This window comes from Schistocerca nitens, chromosome 2 (assembly GCF_023898315.1).
Source record: "Schistocerca nitens isolate TAMUIC-IGC-003100 chromosome 2, iqSchNite1.1, whole genome shotgun sequence".
NCBI lineage: Eukaryota > Metazoa > Arthropoda > Insecta > Orthoptera > Acrididae > Schistocerca > Schistocerca nitens.
Genome location: NC_064615.1, coordinates 881,444,211 through 881,454,334, shown reverse-complemented (window position 1 = coordinate 881,454,334; position 10,124 = coordinate 881,444,211). Strand labels below are relative to the sequence as shown.

The 10,124-nt window shown below is 42.6% G+C and overlaps 1 non-coding gene across 1 annotated transcript; it reads right to left on the bottom strand.

Moving 5' to 3' along the window:
• Positions 1–2,530: 2,530 nt before the first annotated feature.
• Trnastop-uca (transfer RNA opal suppressor (anticodon UCA)) lies at positions 2,531–2,617 on the bottom strand. The gene has a single exon. It is a non-coding gene; the product is annotated as a tRNA-Sec (tRNA).
• Positions 2,618–10,124: the final 7,507 nt, after the last annotated feature.

Here is a 10,124-nt window from a genome sequence, read left to right as displayed (position 1 = left end):
GTGTATTGATTTGATTTTGATTTTGTTTGAATTTTCTAATTTGTTCATACTCTTCAGTGTCCGTGAAGGCTACAGGTCTTGTGTCACTCAGATCATCATCTACCTTTGTAGATAAGATAGTGAACTGATCTGAAAGTTCGGCTACTTTATCCGATAGTGAAATTATTTCCTCTGTGTGTTTTTCTGAACCAAGTTTCAGAGTGTCCATTTGTGTTGAAATCGTATCTACTGTGTCCTTTAAGTTTTCTTGAGTTTTTGCAAGTTGCGTAACCGAATCGGTAGATGCAACTGAGTCAATTTTAGCTTGCAAGGTGTCGTGATTTTCATGAACAATAGTTTGCAGTTCTTTTATGGCTGCTTCGTGATTCTGTAATGCATTTTCATGACGCGAAAAAATAGGTTGGAAATGCTCACAAATTTGTGTTTTTACGTCATTACAGACTTTTTGACATTTCGATTCGATGTTATGTAACTCAGTAGTTAAATCTTCACGTGTTTGTTCAAGCGTGGTGTCTAACTTGTGAAGATTTTGTTCCATTGTGTCTAACTGTTTAAGATTTTGTTCCACTGTGTCTAACTTTTGAAGATTTTGTTCCATTGTGTCTAACTGTAGCTGTGTTTGTCTCTGGTGTTGTCCCATTGTGTCTAAATTTTGATGATTTTGTTCCATTGTGTCTAACTTTTGAAGCCTTTGTCCCATTTGTTGCATTAACTGTAATAACAGTGCACTGGTGTCTGAAACATGTTCCTCAGTGCTTTTCGGCAATGAATTTGCACCGGCAACATTCACATTTTGACAAGCAGAAAATATGTCTTGACTTATTTGAGAAAACGGTGAGGACCCAAAACCTGAATCTACAGTATTTGCGAACTTGTGTCCTGTCATTTCGGATTCCTGAGGCGAGTTATTGCTGACTGATCGATCGATAATGCTTCCCTGTTCACTAATTGTTTCAGTGCCTACACCATTATTTGCAGCGGGCTCCATTTCCCTATGCATAATTACCAAATTACTACTTTGAACATTAGTTAATTCATTACATGGTGGCACTAACACACTGCTGTCGTCTTCACTGTCATTTCTCAGTTTACTTTGGAGCCTAGTATTACGTTTTTCACACGCCATTATTGTCACAACATTTCACACGACAACACAGAAAAACACAATTTGAAGAGCAAAAATAAGAGAACACATTAACATAGCACTGAAAATAATATCTAGTTAATTGCAAGCGCAGCTGCGAAATACTTGGTGCAAATCTACATGCATGCCACAACAACAATGAAAGACTGCAAGTACAAAGGAGATTCTCTCTACCATTACGCGCTAGCAATAAACAAAATCTACACTAATTACACAAACTACAAGAAAAAATCTGAAGATTCCAGTGAGGTATCCTCGGCTAAGGGTCGACATATGAAACGTCCCCTTTGAACAATTGTACATGACTGTCCTTAAACTGACACACAATATTTTTAGCGCAACGCAATCTGACTTTCAATAATCCCTACAAAAGAATGGCCCTGACTAACATTAACCTATACCTTTCACAAATCACTTACCTCACAAAAATCTTCGTTACTCGAACTACTACAATACAGCTAGCGCCACTACTGTCAGCTAAATAAAAGATTCAAACTACTGAAGGCTCTAACTACTAATAGGCATAGTTAGCAAATGAAAGATTTTGATAGAGAACAAACAATGTATTTACCTTAATAGTCATAATATATATAGCAGTTCATGACATCCAGTCTTACAAATTTCAAAACTCCGCCATTTCTCTCCCCACATCCACCACTGCTGGCGGCTCACCTCCAACTGCGCAACACTATGCGCTGTTAACAGCCAATTGCCCACTACTACAATAGCCAACAACAATGCAAACCAGTCACAGACTGCACACAGCACAGCCAGTGATTTTCATACAGAGCGCTACGTGGCGTTACCAATATAAGAACCTAAACAGCCTACTTACAAGGAGAGCGCGCCTGCAGGTACTTATCCCTTGCACAGTCCCCGTGAGACCCAAATTCCCAACATGTCCACACCACTACATTCGTAGTGCGCCTGATGTAATGGTGTGGACATGTTGGGAATGTGGGTCTCACTGGGCAGACACTTCCAACATGTCCACACCACTACATCAGGCGCACTACGAATGTAGTGGTGTGGACTTGTTGGGAATTTGGGTCTCACGGGGGGCATGCAAGGGATAAGTGCCTGCAGGCGCACTATCCTGTGTGCCCTCGGTGGCTCAGATGGATAGAGTGTCTGCCATGTAAGCAGGAGATCCCGGGTTCGAGGCCCCGTCGGGGCACACATTTTCAACATGTCCCCAATGAAGTATATCAACGCCTGTTTACAGCTAGGGTGTCCGTTTAATAAACGGTGTACCTTTAGGGTGCGTAATAAGGGTAATGGTAACGAAAAAACCAAGCAATGGACTAAAACCAGTCGAAGTTACACCAATGGTATAAATCAAGGCACGCAGGTTACAATAACGTGCTGAGGCGTCTCAGAGAACGTCGCCCACCAAGTGAAGTCGAACCACTCTGACGTTAGTCATCTACAGGTTTGAAGCCTGCACACCGGACCAGCGGAGCTCAACTGGATGAGATGTATGTATTTTTTTTTTCCTTTATTGTATTTCAATTCCCCATCGGGGCGGGCTGGCAGCAGCATAGGCGCTGCTCTTCAGCCGAAAGACATAGAACAAAACAATAGAAGACATTTAAAAACAGCAAAGGAGAGAATAAGGTGAACATAGATATAAAAAAGGGGAACATCATGGAAGGCAATAGACAAAAAACGGGGTGACTGTAAAATGGAGATAAAAAACTGTTTAAAAGTAGCACACACAAAAAGCCACACACTGCGACGGTTAAAAGAACACGAGGCACAGTATGACTGGAGCATAAAGGTAGCGACGTATGGCATAGCACATAATGTAACACTGACGGCGAACCTCAAGGCAGGACACAATTAAAATCACACCTCTTGACGCACACGAGAAACAGCACTAAACAACACTGATGTGGCACACTGATGAAGAGCAACACAGAGGATCTGCCAGGCGCTAGGAGATGAGGGAGACCTGAAGAAGGGAGGGAGGGGAAGAGATGGGGGAGGTGACCGGGGGGCGCGTGGAGGAGGGCCAGGGAGGGAGGGAAGTGGGAAGGAGAGAGGCAAGTATGGGGTGCAGGGTCTCAGGGGAGGGGGGGACTGAGGAAAATCCGCTCTGGGAGAAGGAGGAAAGAGGGAAAGGGGCCCTGGGGAGTGGGGGGGGGGAACAAGGCCAGGTTATAGTTGGAAGGAAGGGTAGATGTCACGGCGAAGTTCGTCATCCGGGAGGGGGAGGCGTTGGAAATTGCCCTGACGAAGGAGATGGAGGGTGTGGAGGTGGAGAGAGGGAGGGATACAGCGATAGAGGCGCGGCAACGGGCGGGGGGTGGAGAGGAAGGAGGAAACCAGAGGGTGGGGGGGATCAAGCCTGCGAACAATGTAAAGGATGCGGAGATGTTGGAGGAACAGGAGGAGGTGGGGGAAGGGGATCAGTTCATACAGGAGCCGTGTGGGGGAAGGAAGGCGGATACTGAAGGCAAGGCGGAGCGCATGGCGTTCAAGGATTTGGAGGGCCTTGTAAAAGCGGGTGGGGGCGGAGATCCAGGCAACGCTGGCATAACAGAGGATAGGACGGATGAGGGATTTGTAGGTGTGGAGGATGGTAGAAGGATGCAAACCCCATGTCCGGCCAGACAGGAGTTTCAGAAGGCGGAGGCGGGAATGGGCTTTCTGCTGGATGGTCAGGAGATGAGGGGTCCAGGTGAGGTGGCGGTCAAGGGTGAGGCCAAGGTATTTCAGGGTGGGGGTGAGTTGGATAGGACGACCATAAAGGGTAAGGTAGAAATCAGGGAGGCGGAAGGAGCGAGTGGTGCGGCCTATGATGATTGCCTGGGTTTTGGAGGGGTTGAGACGGAGGAATCACTGGTTACACCAAGTGGTGAACTGGTTAAGGTGGGTTTGGAGGGTACGTTGAGACCGTTGAAGGGTAGGATAGAGAGCCAGGAAGGCGGTGTCATCAGCATACTGGAGAAGGTGGACTGGTGGGGGTGGCTTGGGCATATCAGCTGTATACAAGAGATAGAGGAGAGGGGAGAGGACAGAACCCTGGGGGACGCCAGCCGTGGGATAAAAGATACGGGAGTTGGTGTTGTGGAGGGTGACATAGGAAGGACGGTGCGAGAGGAAGGAAGCGATCAGACGGACAAAATTGATAGGCAGGGCGTAGGTTTGGAGTTTAAAGAGGAGACCGGGATGCCATACACGGTCATAGGCATTTTGGAGGTCAAGGGAAACAAAAATGGCGGAGCGACGGGAGTTGAGCTGGAGGGACAGAAGGTGAACAAGGTTGAGGAGTTGGTCGTCAGCAGAGAAGGAGGGTCGGAAGCCACACTGGGTAAGGGGGAGGAGGTGGTGTTGAGCAAGGTGCTGATGGATACGGCGGGAGAGGATGGATTCAAAGACCTTACTGAAGACGGAGGTGAGGCAGATGGGACGATAGGAAGAGGCGGCAGAAGGGGGTTTGTTGGGTTTGAGGAATAAGAGGACGCGGGAGGTCTTCCACAGGTCAGGGTAGAAGCCAGTAGAGAGGACGACATTATAGAGATGGGCGAGGACAGTCAGGAAGGAATAGGGGCTTTCGCGAAGGTGACGGTAGGTGACACAGTCGTGACCAGGGGCCGTGTTGCGTTTGGACCGGAGGATAAGTTTAATGTCTTGTGCTGTGATGGGAGTGTTTATGTCGGAGGGGGGCAACTGCCCCAAGTACTGGAGACTAGGAGCAAGAGGAGCGACCGAGGTATCGGCACGTTCCATGACCGTGGGGAAAAGAGAATAATCAAAGTGGGGATCATCGGGGATGGAGAAGACCTCGGAAAGGTGGGAAGCGAAGTGGTTGGCCTTACTGAGGTTGTCAGGAAGTGGGCGATCGTTATGGAGAAGGGGGAGATGTATGTACTTCACGTGCTATTTAAATCAAAACTGCCTACACAAACGTTATACGAGAACTTCTATAATTTTGCAATTCAGTTTCTAGAGTTTGTTAATAAGGAAAGCAATTTTCTCTTCAGAAACATTAATGGAGTTGTTCGCACGAAATGAGCATGTGAAAGTAAAGACTCGTCGGTGTTATCTCCGCGCACTGTTGTCCAAACTCCCGAGTGTGTGCAGGTGCGCGATTTATCCTGACTACAACGACTCGTTTATTAAGTGCAGTAACTGGTCACATGTTCACTTACAAACGTTGTGTACTGTTAGAGTTCGTTTGCGAATATGTTCTACGTCCTTTGTGCGTTTGCAAATCCCTTTTTGCTAATTTCTTACCATCAGATAAGAACAGAGTTTAGCCGCCTCCAGCAGTCCCACTTAAATGCTGTTGTTAAGTGTGGTAGTTTTGCTGAAAATGACAACCCAGTAAAAGAGTTTTTTAGGGTGCCAGAAACTGCATGAACTGAACCCTTCCTTGTCTCCCATCCTCATACACCCGTCAACTTCATTAGAGCCAAATACGGGCAATAAAAATTAACAGCAGGCGCGGGTTGTTGTTTACATAATAGGGAAAACTGCGGAATTGATCGATCCGAACAAACCTACACTCCAGAATATGCTACATACGAGGTGTGGCTAGAAAAAAACCGGACTAGTACTGGTAAAACAATAAAACGAATGCAATAAGGCTGAAAGTCGCGTGGCCTGTCACGTGACTCTCGCTCTGCCTACTGCTCGAGTTTCATCTGCCTCCTGCTCTCAGTCTGCCCGTGGCGTCTGTTTTAAGTAGTTGACGTTTTGTCTGTGCGTCGGAAAATGTTGAGTGTACAGAAAGAACAGCGTGTTAACATCAAATTTTGTTTCAAACTAGGAAAATCTGCAAGTGAAGCGTTTCTAATGTTACAACAAGTGTACGGCGATGATTGTTTATCGCGAATACAAGTGTTTGAGTGGTTTAAACGATTTAAAGATGGCCGCGAAGACACCAGTGATGACACTCGCACTGGCAGACCATTGTCAGCAAAAACTGATGCAAACATTGAAAAAATCGGTAAACTTGTTCGACAAGATCGCCGTTTAACAATCAGAGCAGTGTCTGGGTTAACAGGAGTTGACAAGGAAAGTGTCGAACAAGTTTACCGATTTTTTCAAACAAAACAGGTTAAATGAAAAATTTAAAAATTATTCTAATCTAAAAATTTCAGTTAATGTGTGATGAAGACTTGTTTTCATTTTACTTATTTTTTTTACTATGATGTTGTGTGATATCGTCATAAAAACCATTTCTTTGCTTTAAAAGTGTTAAAATTTTACTGTATTCAGGTTTTGTAATGAGATTTAATAAAATTTTCTCAAGATATCTCTTAAAAAATAATTTTGAAATGTAGTTAAAACATAGATATTGTTGTGAGGTTCTAAATGTCTTGTTTCCAAATGTCTTTCTCTCGCTCTGTCAAGTGGATCAGTATTATTAACAATTCTTTTATTATTGGAATCAAAATAATATTTAGCTACTTTAAAAATACATTTGGATACTTTTCTGAAAATTTTCCAATGCATCATTTATTTTTGCGTATGTTGAAGATTGAAAATATTTAAATTTTGATTCTATCGAGTCTAATGACGTTTTTATTTTTCATTAAATTTTGGATCTATTGATGATTGACAATCTTTGATTTTTCACAGCACATCTTCAAATTTCGAGAATAAATTTTTCATTCTAATCATTAAAGTCATTGAACTTCTTCTAAATCGTTTTCGAGTTCATTTCCAAAAAGGACACTTTGTAAATTTAAAATATCATTAAACTCATAATCCATACATTATAATGTCAAAACAAATATGCACAAAAATCCACAAATTACTTCATCAAAGACTTGTATTTGTACATTTTTTCCCAGAGTGTACAATTGTTTAGGTGTATTTCATATGTATCGAAAATGGAAATTGTATATTTATTTTTATAATAAGAAATCCATTGAGTTCCAACATGATCTTAAGTATCTAAATTTACTATTCCCAATTTTTTGGTTCATTAGGTTATTCATCAGTCAAAAAACGTTATGAAAATCATTAAGCTTTAATTGCTTAACTAATTATTCAATGTCAAAATAGGATAATGGGTTATTAACTTTTTCGATTATTTTTTAGTTGTTTTACCCATTTTCCTTTCTTTTCCATTTCTAAAGATAGTTTTTTTGTTCCTCTAATCCTCTATCATCATTCTACTTATTTATAACTACAATTGCAATTGCTGCAGATCCACTAGCAAGCAAACCAATTGTTGCTGAATAAGTTAATGAAGCTTATGAAATGGTAGGAATCCACCTTCATGTTCTATTTTCCTTTTTTTCGTTAAATATTCAACGATCTTTTTCACAACAGGTATATTTAATGAAAAAGTAAATTTCGACCTGCTTTTTCTCTTTCTTTCTTTTTTGAACAACAGTTAAAATGGTTCAATAACATTTAATTGTTGATTATGCAGTTTAAGTGTAACTGATTTTGATTTAGTTCTGCCACTAGGTACCGAAATATAATCAATAGACAAGTTATTCGTTTGTATAGATTATAACGTAATAAAGAATTCTTATTAATGCCATCCATTTTTATCAAAACCCATTCCTAATTTGGGTTTTGCATACATAGTTCTGCTATTGCAGCAATTTTTTTCTGTTGATGAAGCATGACATGTATGAATTGTTTCTTTTGCAAATACTTGTATTTCTTTATCTGCTTCATTTCTTTTTTCTAAATCTTTATTATCTCTACATTCAATATCATATTCTTTACATGCTTCTTCTAATGGATTAATTTCTTGATCTCCTCTACCTAATCTTTCTGCTAATTTGTTTCCCTGGTCACAAAATCGATAGCCTCGAAGATGCATTTCAAATGTTAATTTGTTAATGAAAGTATTATTAAGCAAGCCTTTCCCATATTTTTCACTCTTCCAAAATGTATATGGTAAAATATTCACTTTATTCCAACTTTTTCATTATGGTAATTTTTATTCCCTGTTAAGTTCTTCTATCATGAATTAGTATTAATCTGTCAATTAATTCTCCAAATCATTCAGCCAAATATATTCAACTCGTTTCCTGAATTTTTTTTCTAACAAATTATTAACATTTCTATATGAAAAGTAAGAAACATTGTTGACCAATTGTTTTAACCATATTATTGTATTTATTAGCTTTACTTGCTTTTATTTCATTTGTATAACTTTAATTATTTTCAGTATTTGAGTTGAATAAAATTCTAGCAAGATTTTGTAAATCAGCAGAATCAAATTCTGTACCCAAATCATCAATTGTTATTTGTTTTGTTGTCAAACTTTTCATTAGTCCATCTGTTCATGCATATTCTGTTTCACAATCACCCTTGAATTCTACTGGTAATTCGCTACTTATTTAAATCGTCCAACAGGTGTAACTCCAAAAACATTATCTGCACTATGATTGATAAATTCTAACATTCTTTCACTCATATTTATTTTTACACTATCTTTCCTTTTAATTGGGTTCTGTTTTCATGTTTATTAAATAAATCATGGATTCACGATTCACTTAATGTTTTGTTGAACTGTGTACTTTCATAGTGTTTAATTGGTCATTAAATTCTTCTACTTAAAGTTGATTATAGGGAACCACTTGTTTCTTAACTTCTCTATTTTCTTCAATGCTTTTAAAACTTTTTCTCCTAATCTTTCAATTCTTTGGTTAGCCTTCTTAATTGCATTGAGAAATGGTAGACCTTTTTGTAATTTGTCATACTCTGTTCTTGGTTTTTTTTGCATTCTCTGAACTCTTATTTTTATTGTTATTTACTTTTGCATTTCGTTTGGCATTTTTTAACATTTTCTTGATAATACACTCCTGGAAATGGAAAAAAGAACACATTGACACCGGTGTGTCAGACCCACCATACTTGCTCCGGACACTGCGAGAGGGCTGTACAAGCAATGATCACACGCACGGCACAGCGGACACACCAGGAACCGCGGTGTTGGCTGTCGAATGGCGCTAGCTGCGCAGCATTTGTGCACCGCCGCCGTCAGTGTCAGCCAGTTTGCCGTGGCATACGGAGCTCCATCGCAGTCTTTAACACTGGTAGCATGCCGCGACAGCGTGGATGTGAACCGTATGTGCAGTTGACGGACTTTGAGCGAGGGCGTATAGTGGGTATGCGGGAGGCCGGGTGGACGTACCGCCGAATTGCTCAACACGTGGGGCGTGAGGTCTCCACAGTACATCGATGTTGTCGCCAGTGGTCGGCGGAAGGTGCACGTGCCCGTCGACCTGGGACCGGACCGCAGCGACGCACGGATGCACGCCAAGACCATAGGATCCTACACAGTGCCGTAGGGGACCGCACCGCCACTTCCCAGCAAATTAGGGACACTGTTGCTCCTGGGGTATCGGCGAGGACCATTCGCAACCGTCTCCATGAAGCTGGGCTACGGTCCCGCACACCGTTAGGCCGTCTTCCGCTCACGCCCCAACATCGTGCAGCCCGCCTCCAGTGGTGTCGCGACAGGCGTGAATAGAGGGACGAATGGAGACGTGTCGTCTTCAGCGATGAGAGTCGCTTCTGCCTTGGTGCCAATGATGGTCGTATGCGTGTTTGGCGCCGTGCAGGTGAGCGCCACAATCAGGACTGCATACGACCGAGGCACACAGGGCCAACACCCGGCATCATGGTGTGGGGAGCGATCTCCTACACTGGCCGTACACCACTGGTGATCGTCGAGGGGACACTGAATAGTGCACGGTACATCCGAACCGTCATCGAACCCATCGTTCTACCATTCCAAGACCGGCAAGGGAACTTGCTGTTCCAACAGGACAATGCACGTCCGCATGTATCCCGTGCCACCCAACGTGCTCTAGAAGGTGTAAGTCAACTACCCTGGCCAGCAAGATCTCCGGATCTGTCCCCCATTGAGCATGTTTGGGACTGGATGAAGCGTCGTCTCACGCGGTCTGCACGTCCAGCACGAACGCTGGTCCAACTGAGGCGCCAGGTGGAAATGGCATGGCAAGCCGTTCCACAGGACTACATCCAGCATCTC